A 13,661-nucleotide genomic window follows, 5' to 3' on the forward strand; every position below is an offset into this window, starting at 1 on the left:
GAAATATTTTTATTAGGAAATTAACAAATTAGTTGACTGACAGGAAACTAATAACTGATGACACCAGCAGTCTGTATTTTAAGTTGTGGACAGTTTGGCTGGAACAAAAAGTCAGGTTGGCGACACCGCCTGCATTTCCACTTGGTTTCTCTTTGTTTATATTAAAAAAGGATTAAACGACTTACAGATGGTATAATTCAAGAATGGAAAAAACAGAATGAATGCAAAACAGTTTTTAACATTTCAAAAACAGAATTACTTGATGTAATCATATGACCGCAGTAATTATTACAATATATACAACGACACAAATTGCTGCTATGCTTCAGTACAATCCAGAGGAGATAAGGAAAAGTGTTTCTTTATGCTGTGACAGCGCTAGACTAATTATTTATTTCACTGAAAAAATAAATTCTCTTGCTTTGATTTTTTTTTTAAGTCCAATAAGATAAACTTGGTTTTGCTTGAAGGAAGTGAAATAAAAGCAGTGTGCTGTGTTCTGTCCATCCATCGATCCGCCCCGTCGTCCTCCCTCTGCTGTTTTTGTGGCTTCATAAGTCATTATTTGATTTCCGTCTTTGTTCCTGTCATAATTATCACGTCCGCTCGAGGACGGGTGCAGTGTGCTGTTACGATGCATTGCTAGAGGTCAGCGAACAATGAAATTCACTTGCAATGAGCCACTTTCACAAAGTAAAGTAATTCCCCGCTTATATCTATCATGAACGTATGTATCGCACAGTGTTGTACTGTGAAGCATGTGGCCTGAGCTGAGAATCCAGGGCAGACATTACATAACAGTAACACAGTGATTCTGTAGTGCACAGCGAACCAAGAACAAAGCTCTGACATCATGTTTTCTCTGTTCAAATTACATCAAGTGAACTAATAATTTGTTACCGCAGGTCCTGCTCCAGTACAAACTTACTGCATCAGCTGTGATACGTCTGCCACTGCATCATTTTTCCAAATTCAAATAAAACCAACCAAATTGTGTTTGTTTGACTCGAGGAATGATCAGTTTCCCGATAAATGACATCTGCACCCTGACAAGTATAAGCATTGTAAAACGTGACCTCTGCTGTCCTCCAGTAGTTGTATGGTAATGAAATTTGCAATAATCCCACAGCATTAACCATTAACTGCATTAATCCTGCTGTGTTTGGCCTTATTAGAACACGAGGACAAATCCATCATCCTTTTGAAGCAAACTTTCGCAGCTCTAAGCTGTTATTTCCGCCCTCGAGAGCTTTACTTGGCAAACTCGTATGCACAGAATTCCATCAGTGAGCTTGAACTCGGATTAGCCGCATGCTGGAAATGGCTGGAGTATGTCAGAGGTGTTCAGCGGCGATAGCATGGCCTCCCTGTTACTGTGTGTTCCTGTTTATCTGTGACTGTTTTTGTGGGTGCATACACGTGCTGACTGAAGACAGACTTTCCAATCTGCGTCACAGACTGTGCCTGACGTCTGTCAGATGTTTGTGCTCGCCTTGTCTCAACAAATAGCTCTGTTTCATTTGAATACGAACGAGCAGTGTGTTGTTTTCATCATTTCTTCTGCTACCTTGTGTAAATGGTCAGTGCGGAAGCCGATTTATTCAACCGCACCGTCCTTCTCTCTGAGTCTCTTTGCTGCCACACAGCAGTCTTTCCTGCTTGGATCCCCAGCATCAGAGGCTAACCTGAGAAATGAGCCTGTTACTTGTTTTTTCCCTTTGTTGTGATCTGAAGTAAATGGTGTGTGTTTTTTTTCTGTGAATAATGAGCCACAGTGTGAGAGCAGCTCACACAGCCAGCTGTGAAAGTTGTGTTTCCGCTGGCTTTATGTGGTCATAATTAGCAGCTCCCATGTGACTCAGTGATGTGTGCGTGTGTGTTTGAGCCTGTATGTAAGAGCACGCCTTTGAGCAGGGGCATGCTTGTGTTTACATGACAGCCGATCAGAAAGGGAAGTGACGCGGGCGGCAGCGGAGGGGTGAGAGCGGCAGACATTACGCTGCTGCAGAGGGGGAGAGAAAGGAGTGAGAGAACGGGGAGCAGGAAAACCACAGACAGATAAAAAGGTGAGACAGGAACAAAGAAGCTAACGAGCGATCGCTTTCATGGTTACTGCGTGATCGCTGGCCTGCCTCTGTGGCTGATCCGTCGTAAACAAATACAAACATGCAGTAAAAATGAGCCAGTGTCCATGTGGGCTGGGCGAGTGCGCATTTGATTATGAAATGTGTTTACCCTCAGCTCACTACAAAAGTAGTGGCACAGGCTTTTGTTTGTCCAGAGCTGTGCTCGTTCCAGCTCGGAGCCAACCTCCCTAGTTGCTGTTCAAAGTGACCTCATCATCTCGCTGGCCAGCCGCCCTCCCAGACTCGAGCTGACTGGAACTTACTTGTCGGTTAAATGACTTTCATAACAGCTTCGGTAATGGACACTCCTCAAATATTTCCTCAGCAAACGGAGGTCTTCCTAGGGGATGGGAAATGGACATGGGAAGATGGGTTCTCAGATGTATCTCAGGCCCAGTGAGCCAACACAATGAGAGACGTGGCAAAGGAATAAGTAAGCAAAATCAGGTTACTCTGCAAAGAGTTCAGGGTGTGCTGACCTTCCCTGACTGACAGCAGTATTATCGGATCTGTGTCCTTCTGTGGGTTCTTCATATCGTACTGTAAAACACTGATCGTGTTCCCAAGAGACTGCAGTATTCATTATAGTCAGACAAACATGAAGGTTGTGCTTTCACCAAATCTCCACCTGTGTGAGCGGCGTGACAGCAGAGGTAACTGGGTCATCACGATCAGCTGGGTTCTTCCTCTTTTCTTCCTCATTTAGTCTGCACAGCTGCGCCTGTAAATATATGTCTCTTATGTCAGATGCTGACATACATTTAATGGCAAATTAACAGCATTCACCCCACGAGGAGCACGAGTATGCTTATTAAGTGCTATTCTGTGATTTTATTTCAAGTAACACATTTTAGTCCAACACTGGCGAGCGAAGAGAACAGGGTCTATCCTCTGTGGAGCATGAGTCTGTTTTATGAGGGACACTGTAGGTCAGCTGCTTTAATTATTAGTCCAAAGAGTTCATATCCAGTGTGGCTGAATGTGCTAAGCAGATGTTTGAGAAATACTTGATTTCCTATATTAACATTTTGTCCTGCTGTAAAGCTACAATTCCAAAACTGTGGAAATCTGAAGAAATCTCTGTGGATTAGGTCGGAAATCAGCATAGTTTAAACTGAGAACTGCAGATCGTTGCGCTACAACGCCACTGATCTCTAGGCTCCTTGGTACACACAGCAAAGAAGCTCTGAGAGGAAGTAGAAGAGAATCATTTGGTGAGTGAATGATTTTGTGCCATCCACAAGTGTAGGCTGTCCCAGCTTTTTACAGTTTTGGGTTGTACCATCAGAAATGTTAAGCTTTTTCCTTGAAGCTTGAAACTTCATGGTACTGCACTACAGCTGGAGCTGGACCCACGATGCTGCGCAGCGGCTACAGACTTGTTTAACCCCAGGTCGCTAGTCTGTCGCAGGACTAGCACAGAGAGACAATCATTCGCAGTCGCGTTCACACCTACGGCCAATTTACAATCGCTTCTTATTTCACTTAGGACTGCTGTGGGATATGCATTGTGATTGAACTGGGAATGGAGGTGGTCTGGTCAGAGGTGAGTGGCGTATTGCATTGTTGAGCAGTCTGCAGGATGGAGGCTGAATTGGCAGCGAGAGTCTGGCCTGGCACCAAGCTGCTTGGCATACAGCTGGCCCGGGGAGGATGTGAAACGAAGCCTCAGCAGGGCTCGGGTAATGGAGGAGAAAACTGCCCACAGCTTTATTAGGCAGGATCAGAGAGGTAAGACACAGATGCAAATAAAAGAGATTTGTATTAAAAGACAAAAGTCTTTTTTAAATGAATTTCTTCTACTTCCTCTCATTTGGCAGAGCCTCTTTACTGTGGGAACATCAGGTCTGCCTTTAACAAAGCTGTAACATTGTGTGGCAACAGCCCACTGCCCATATGTCTGCTGGTCAGAGCAATGACACAACAACACAGGGAAAGGAAATGTGCAGCGGGGGTGAGATATAAACACAGAAACGTAAAGAGGGAGAGTGATGGTCTGGGTCATAGATGGGCTTCAGCAGGAAGAGTCCGCACACTCTGTGCTTGTGTTTCCTTTCACAAGTCTTTCCACCTTTCCACTTCACCCACATGCATACAACTCACACCATTTTTGCTCGCACTGTTGTTGGATAAGGCATTCAGACTGCAGGACACAACAGACAGAGCTTTGCTGCTAAGCGATGACAGTAGCAAAGAGCAACAAATAAAGAAGAAGAATCCAGACCTAATTTTAAATGGATGGTTTTGTTGGTGACCCCGCCCCCACAAAATGATAGGAATAATATGAACCATAGAGGATGAAAACAATAGCTGACACTGGAGTTTCAGTAACTGCAGTTCCTCTAACGGCCACTTGAAGCTAGCTCCAAGATGCCCCCACAGAGTCCCAAGTTAAAATGACCAACTCACACAACATTAAAAAGCATATTTAAACACTAGTACAACAAGTGGTTTTGGTCTCTATGGATACTTTCCACTGTCATAACAATCATCTGCTGTTTTGACTGACAGAGGTATCGACACAGGGAGCAGTTATTGATTCCCGAGTTATTGATTTCACCACTGAACTGGACCGCTCCTCTCTGTTTGCGCTGTTAAGCATTTATTTTAATAATCCAACTAATAATACATCTTTCTGTTTGGCACAGCCAGTCTCAGTTTTGTTGAGTGGAAATCTCCTATTTTATTAGTTGTTATTCAGCACTAATTAGCAGAGATGTGACGAGTGACTGCACTGTGTAGTTATCAATACATTCATGCAAAAGATTCTTGGTTCAAGCCTGGGAGGAGACTCAAACTGGCCGCCTACTGCCTCCTAATGGGAGGGTGGGCTCTGTAAGGGCATCTAGTATAAAACATGGATCAGCTGTAGCAATCTGCTGGGAAGCGGCTGAAAGTTGATCTCAGGAAAACAACATGGTGACAGTTGTCTGTCTTTTATATACAGTCTCTACTCTGAAACTTTATATTAATTTCAGTTCCCAGTTTTAGGAGTGAAACAAATGACCACGAAGTATAAATAGTAAAGGACAGGAGGGTTTGATGAGTTCCTTGTTGTTCAACATGGCTTTGATTTGATATTTGAAAGGATGCAGGAGGCATTCAAGAATTTTGTCACATAGTGAGGCTGTACTAGGAAATGTTACTTAACCAGGAGAGTTTCTGTGAGCTAGTGAGTGCTCGGCAAAGTAGGCCAAAGGCACAGGGGAGTGTCACATGAACCAACACTGCTATGTTAGCCATTCTCCAGTGTCTTGTTCAAGCCACAGATGGGAAGAGAGACACTCACCGAGAGAGAGAGAGAGCACTCAGCATGCGTCATGTATCCCATGCTGCTTGACGTCTGTGCATGACACCCAAAACCGCACTGCTGAAAAGGGGAAGTGCTCATTTCTGTCGGCCTGGAAACCACACTGACCTTCTCCCTAACCACTTTAACTAGTGCTGAAGGTCAGCAGAGCACAGGGATTTCTCTGAGCTTAGGGTGAGTGTCCAGCTCTCATCTCAGGCCACAGGAGACCCAGAAAGTCTGACCTGGTCCTTAATGCCACAGCAGCCAAACCGACAAAACTCTATTGTCAGTTTGTCGCCTAGCGTGCTGTCACCTCCTCCTCCTCCTCCACCGCCGCTGACTCTCTGTGCAAGCCTGCTAAAGTGAGAAGCATCCCCAAGGAAACAGAGGGGTTAGCAGCTCTCAGCCTGAAGGGAGTGAGAAAGACTGTGGGAAAATAATAAAGCGGTTGGTCAGAGTAACAGTTGTGAGGTCACAGGAAAACCAAGTGGTGCTCCTGACGCGGCTGGATTTATTCCTGTTTGAACATCGTTGTCTAGGAGGCTTTCTGTCATCTGCCTCTGTAAAGTACAGAGAGGAGGGGACACCACTTTCCCCAGTGGCTGGAAACCGAATAGACTGGCCACACCAGTTCACTCCACAAGAGAAAACGCCAGGGTTACGTGGGGATAACACAAGATCTCGGGTTCCTGTGAATTCACAAAAACAGCACACAAAGAAGGCTCTGGTTTCTGAGAAAGCCTCTTGATGTGGGCTTGCTGAAGCTGCTGACACTGTAATGTTTGTCACACACACACACAGACACACTCTCTCATCCCTTGTCAGCCGCTTCCACTTGTACACGTTGATTGTACATGCAACAGCTCTACTCTGACCTACATTGTTGGAAATGGACGTGGAACACTTGCCGTTTATAGCCTTTTTTCCTGTGCCGGTCCCTGACGTAACAGCAGAGCACAAAGTTCCCTGAAAAAGTTCTGCTGCCCTTTCCAAGATGTGGAACAATAGAAAGGAGACCGCTTGTACAGGCTGAGGCTGTTTTTTTGTTTTCCATCATGCTGGGTATCACTTTGTCCAAAAGTAAAACACTTCCAGTTTGACTTCGCACGCTGTGTTTGCTTGTGTAATGCACTTTCACACACACCAACTGAATCCACTGTGCCAGAGAAGCTGACACTGAGGAGAGGCTTGCTCACAGAGCTGCACACTTCAGTTCAGTTTCATTGCACAGGCTTCACTATGCTGCACAGCATTATATATACATGTTTATTATAATGTGATTATTTATTTGACAAGACTGTCAGCGTTCTCGTGTCTGCAGGGTCATCATCGAACTGATGGTCAGACGTTCTCTTCAGGATCTTCTGACAGCAATCAGAACAAAGATGAACCTTTATTAGTCCCACACGTGGGACATTTTTTGGTCACGGCAGAGAGTACAAGTTCAGAGCAGTAAAACCAAGAAAAACACAATAGAACAGGATTAGATCAAATGGAATAACACACTAGTTCATGCAGCCCCAGACCATGACACTACCTCTACTGTGTCTGACTTTTGGAATATTTTGTTTATGGAACGCTGTGCTGGTTTTATGGCCGATGTAACGAGTCGGACAATCCTTTGTGTTCTCTTTGGTCGGCGCTTTGTTTTTATTGTTGAACACCGACATTAACTGGGACAAGTGTGCCCTGTAGTTTGTTCTTGTTCTGGGTTCTTCTCCTGGATGAGTTGTCGATGTGGTCTTGAAGTAATTTTGTCAGACCAGACACTCCCGGGAAGTACACATTGTTCCAGATTTTCTCCGCGAATGTGATTCGTGAGGATCCCAAAGCCTCGGAGATGGCTCTGTAACCTGATAGATGTCAGGGACTTTGTTTCTTCTCTGTCCTGGCGCTTGCTCAGAGCATGACGTGACCTGTTGCTTTTTCAGGTCTTTCAGCCTGCTCCACTTGGTCAGAGCAGTTCTATTTAAATCATTTCTTCATTTAAAACAGTCTGGCAGTAATCAGAGCTGCCTCTGTGCTGAGTCACGGTGAGGTAGAATCACAGGGCTGGATGTTGCTACACATGCAGAACGTTTTACAGGGAAAAGCAAACACGTGTCTTCTTTTGATAAACCCATCCATCAAACCAAATTTGGTTTTTGAGGTGACTTTTAATACATCACAACTTGTGTTTATTATTATTTAAAAATGATGAAAATCAATAAATAATGTGAAACAAGCACATAAACTATGATATCTATCTATGATCTAATACAGTGACGCACACAATCACAGGGACACAATGTAAAAATAATGATTATGTTACGCAGCAGCAATCCCACTATATGCTGTTCTGTGAGTAAATCCCTGATTAGACTTGGGTGTGTATATTTCATTTGGTAGGAGTTTCTTCTTGACCGTGTTCAGGCATGTGTCTCCCTGCTGTGGGCAGGTTTCATGTTTTTAGTGATGGTTACCCTCAGGAGTGCCCTCCCATGTTGAACAATATTTAATTGTTCCACATTACATCTATGCAGCCGAAGCCTTTAATGCCCCTGTTTCACTTGAAATCACATTTGATAGAACCACAATGTCCTGTCATCACACAGCTCAGGGGAAGTACAGAGTTGGGCAACGGTTCTCGTTTGGTTTGTCAGTACTTACACTGTGGATGCGAGAATAGATTAGCGCAGCTGAATCAAATCTTTTCTGTTGCAGAATAAGGTGCTCCACTTGTGTTTGTTTCTATGCGTGAGAAGGAAGCGAGAGCCTCGTTATCGCCGTCACGGCCCTCTGGCCTCGCCTCAGCCGAGTCATGAGGCCTGTGCACGCGCGGCCGACTTTATTTTATTTTTGAAATCTCACAGTCTCATTTCATTGACTCGACACTCCTCTTAGCCTTCCTCTCCCACTATGTGCGCTCCTATCTGGTCTTCCTGCGCTTCCCTTCCACCCCCGTTCCCACGGCAACACGTGGCTATCGGTTACATAACCACGACGCATGTATGTGTGTGCATGCGCATGTGTCCCTGCGGTCGCCCCTGGCCTTGGGAAACCAAACATGCAGCTTTCAGGTCTTTCTCGCTTTTGGGTTCTTGCAAGTGCATTATTGATAGTGTTAACACTGATCGCGCCACAGGCATAAATAGAGCCGTGTGTTTGTTTGTGCGGTTGTGTTCTCATTTTACACCGCTGCAGTGTATTTCATTTCCACTAGATGGGAACAATGTGCAAGTAACAAACACCGAATGTGGTTGCTAGTGCCAGCTTAAGATGCTGATGAGCAAGAGATGCTCGGTAAGATGAAGGTGCTGATGGTGCATCGTCTGTGTGCAAGCCGCACTGGCTGCTTCATTCAATAAGTGTCCTTGCTCTTGTTTGTGGTATGAATGAGGATTAGTGTACGATTGAATGTTGATGTGGATGTGTGTGGGCATCTGAGATTAACCACACACACACACACAGAGCCAGGCCCTCAGATCACCTCTAATGGCACTGGGCAGGCCTCAGTAGGGGAGGCCGAGCTGCTGTTCATTTCAATTAGAGCCATGTCGAGGAGTGAGCCCAAGCATCAGGCTTGGCCTTAATTGAGCTCATTTCATATTTATGAGGCAGAAATATCGGTGTGCTCTGCCGCTCCCAGAGGGGGCGCTTTCACTTAAGATTGTTAAATCACATGGTTCAAGTAGACGTCAGGTCTGTGTGTCGTATTTGAGAAAACAAAAATGGTGGGAAAAAGTTAAGAGGGGATTTTTTGCTTGTGTGTGTGAGGAGCTCCGCCAGTAAAGCCCTCAGTTCCTCATCTGAGGTACAGTGTGGCATTGTGCAGCGGGGCAGTGAACGCTGTTATTACAATCTTTATGACCCACAATGTGTCTGTTGTGTTGGCACGTTCTGCTTATGCTACCAAAATCCCGGCACTCAGGAATACTGAGTGCTTTCTAAAGGGTTGCACACACACTGGTAGGTGGTGTAATCAGGGCCCAGCTCGTGATTATTGGGCTTCGGGCCCATTAATCAGCCCCTCACTCTGTCTTCACCCCTGCTTAGCCAAGTTAATTTGGTTTTAACTGGATTTGTTGCAGTTTTATGTGAACCTTATAAGCACATTGTTAACTCGATCTTGCATTAACAACAGAAAATTAACGAGAGGTTTCAGGATTAGTTAGTAGTGTAGTAGCCACTCATCCCTACATTTTTCTGTACTTCACTGGCAAAAGGCTGGTATAATTCCCATCTACTAAGCAATTATGTTTAGAAGTCTCAAGGGTCTCGAATCCCTGGAGGAGTTGTCTACCAACTGGGAATAAAGCTTTGACTGTAGCAGAGTTCAGCTGTGTGACTCAGCATTTTAGAAAAGGAAAAAAATGTTTAGCATCTAATCAGTGTAATCACTGCAGTGTCTCTGCATTTATTCTGTTATGTTAACCATGTTTGTGTCTTTAACTACTGAAACAAACATGGGCAGTAGCATTATAAAAGAGACTGGAGCATCTGGTTCTGAAATGTGAAGTCAAAGCAGAAGTGTCTTAAATGTGCATTCTGTTTATTTGGCCAGCAGGGGGCAACGCTGCAAAAACACCCCTGGTTGTGTAGAAGTCTATGGAAAAGCAGGCTTCATCTCCACTCTGTAATCATTCCCTGATCTTCCAGATTCCCGATGACCAGATTGAGTTGTCCATTTTTTAATTCTTAGTCAGAAAGCAAGATTGTCCAGGATATGCTCAGGTCAGGTGGTCTCGCCCACCGATGCTGTCTTGTTCCAGTAGCCCACTCCTCATCGGGGAGTCCTGGTTCCTCAACACCTGACGCGGAGCTTGTTAATCCGAGCTGGTATGGCTTCATATTTATGTCTCTTGCCCGTGTGTGAGGTAGGCTTGGTTAGCAAAGAAAATTTTTTTTTTTTTTGACCATCGTGTCAGCATAATAGTTAGTTTGAGATGTAAAGACCTAATGCCAAAGACATATTGCTGTTTGAACCACATTTGAATCATTAATAAGAATTTCACTTGAAAGTCAAAACGCAATGTGATTAACGTGTAAGCACCTTTCTTCCTGGTGTACAGGTGTCCCAGGCAACGTGTGAGCTATTTATTATTGTATCACTTCCTCATTGTTGCACGTTAGAGGTGGCAATGACCTGTGAGCGGTAACAGCCTGCTGCCAAGAACATTTAACCTGAGTCACGGTGACACTGCGAATGAGTGTAGAAACCTGGGGAAAGCAAAATAAGAGCTTTAGCACGTATGCGACGTTGACAAGGAAAGCACAAACCACTACATGTTAGTGTCTAACTGACTTTCAGTACCTCTGGCTGCCTCTGATTAGCCGTGATGCACAGGTTTTTCATGGTGACTCAGTCACAAAGAGAGGCACAAGCACCGTCTCTTATGGCATGTTTCCATAGTAACGGCATGAGGAGGTCAGGCGCTGGTGAAGCACACAGGAGCCATTTCCCAATAAACTGGCTTTTGTTGTGCTTCTGTTTTATACTGTATAAAAGCCTAAAGCATGAAAAACGGTGACTGTGAGGCGTGTTTGAAGGGAGAAATCATGCAGGATGAGCGTCTACTCTCTGTTTCATGTTGCGTACACTTTGTCCGAGTTTGAGTGTTGCCCGGTCCTTGACCCCTGTGCCTGCAGACCTTAAATGCATGCAAGTGATAGCAAAGTGTGGATAACATGACATGAACCAGCTGTGTGGATCGAACTGACATTTGAAAAAAACAAACAAACAAGGAAGACCCAAAGTTTACTTTTTGAATCTATAACAATATTTGTTAAATAAACAACTTAGAAGTATCCAAAGCAAGTTGACACATATATTGATCTTAGTCTAAATATTGGAAATGGTTTAAATCACAGTCCAAATGAGCTGCTTTCCTTCGGTTAGAGAGATATTATTTTTCTGTGGGTGTCAGTTAATCAGCTGGTAGTACAGCATATTACGATGCAGCTGATATGAAAACTGATAAAACAAAGAGTTGGCTGATGGATCATCCTTTTTAAAGACGTTATGCAGGTAGGATCTGCTAAGCCTCTGAGTGATCTCAATTTCTAAATTGAGTGTTTTTTGTGAATGTGTGTGTGTTTGGTTGATCTAAGTGGGTTACTTAGACAGTCCTGGGGTTGTGAGGGACAGTGCTTTAAGAAGACCTGAGACAGCCCAATAGTTGGACATGGACAGTACTTCCATTAAGAAATGTCCATGAAAATTAAGCCATGACAACTTTAAACCTGCCACTATCTGAAGACCTGCAGATGGTGATATCTGTGGTTGCCAAAAAGACTTTTGGTCCTATCAAGTCTTTAAGTGATGACGTATGAACCCTGCTTCTGGGTCCAAACTACTCTGAGTTTATTAAGGCTGTTGTGTTTTTAACATGTTTTAATGCTTTGTATCTTGTTCTATTTAATCTGAACAAGCCCCTAAAAACAGTCAGTGATCACTGTCGGCCTCTCTCTGTTAAAGCTCAGTTTTTAAACCCTTACGCTGTAACTACAGCCCAGCCCATGCAGCAGTATATTAATGACTAACCTGGTATTGTGGATGGATTATCTCAGTTGTTCTCCTGACTGAAGTTTGGTCCGTTTACAGCATCCTGCCATGCGATTGCATTTGTCCCTAACCATCGGGAACCCTCACGTTAACTTTTATCGAGTGGAAAAAAGTTAGCGTTCATCCTCCAGCTTCACTGTGTTTGTGTTATGCTAACATAGCTGTGTAGCTAGCGATCATGTAGCACATCATTATATACCAGCTAGCCCAACTTCAGTAACCCTACAAACGTCACTGCTGTTTAGTTTTCTGTCTTCATTTATGTTGGAAGTGATAGCAGAGCTGTACGTTTGAATGTTCCAGAAATCTCTCAGTCAGAACATGCTATATCATGTTTAGGTGGAAACTAGCGAGCTAACTTCCTGCTAACTTCTAACTCTGTTAAATTTAATTGGATGTTAAACTTAATTGTTACACCTGGTAAAGCAGCAACGCTGATCGTTTTATTAAAGATGAAAGAATTTAGACACTTTGTAATTCTCAGTGATGCCGCAGTGTTTGTTTGACTTTGGGACCTGAAGCGGAGTTTGGGCCCAGACACGGCTAATGACGTCAGACTTAAAGACATGATAGAACTCAACAGGAAAATGGCTTTGTGTCATGATCTCTTAATGAGATCCATAGACTCAGTCACCCATTATTTTTTTCAATAACAAATTAATTCTTTTAAATCTCGTTCCTCCTATAGTTCAAATGGAGGATTATCCATGGTGTGCTCATTGGCTAGCATGTTACTTCACAGTTAGACATGCCCATTTCTTGGCACATCTGGTGTTTTTAAACTAAGATGACGGCGATGAAATCACTAATGCCAAGGCTTCAAAATGGACTTCAGAAACTAGTGGATTATATTCCAGAAGCTGTGTCCACCCATATATACTGTATATGCCCCTAACTGGTTTAGTTTGCAAACTATAGACAAGGGATTTTTGAGACACTTTAATTTGCTTCTAACACTCAGTAAAATTAAACGCATTTACTGTTTTAACCAGACTGTATTTCATTACCAGTTTTGCCATCATTGCCAGTAAATCTTGTTTCAATGTGTCGTCTATCATATTGTTACTGGGAAAAACACTAGAAAACACACACACACACACACACGCACACACACACACACACACACACACACACACACACATGCATGTAGTGTGTGACAGAAAGCTACTGGTACTTCCTGTATTTAGTATTAAAAATACCCGGCAAAGGTCAGAATCTGTGCTTAAGGCAGGGATCGTCCACTCAGTCATTTCTAAATGCCATTAGAATAATCAAGAACTTCTTTAGTCATTAACAGCACAGCTCAAAGCCTCAGACACAGTATATAATGAACAGTACACACCGTGCACGGCGACTCTGAGGTACTAAAGTAAGAGTTTCTCTACGTTAGATCAGGGAGGCTTTGTGCAGTGATGTATTTTAGCAGGAATTCTTTTGCTCAGTCTTTCAGGTGCTTCATATGTCTGTGAAGGTTCTCAGTCATCCAGGTCATCGTAGTCTAAGGAGCTTGGAAAGAAAAGCATCTGGACTTCTTTAAGTTGCTTGAAGACGTTTCACCTCTCATCCGAGAAGCTTCTTCAGTTCTAGGGTCAAATGGTGGAGAGTCCCAGATTTAAGCCCTGTGGGAGTGTCCCCCCAAAGGGGGACAAAGGACCCCCTGATGATCCTCTACCTAATCACATGAGCCAAGGTGTGAAAG

At 43.8% G+C, this 13,661-nt stretch overlaps 1 long non-coding RNA gene across 7 annotated transcripts in view; it reads left to right on the top strand.

Moving 5' to 3' along the window:
• Positions 1 to 13,661, top strand: part of LOC102075996 (uncharacterized) — a 61,419-nt gene that overhangs the window by 2,623 nt on the left and 45,135 nt on the right. The window lies entirely within an intron of this gene.

This window comes from Oreochromis niloticus, linkage group LG17 (assembly GCF_001858045.2).
Source record: "Oreochromis niloticus isolate F11D_XX linkage group LG17, O_niloticus_UMD_NMBU, whole genome shotgun sequence".
Classification (NCBI taxonomy): domain Eukaryota; kingdom Metazoa; phylum Chordata; class Actinopteri; order Cichliformes; family Cichlidae; genus Oreochromis; species Oreochromis niloticus.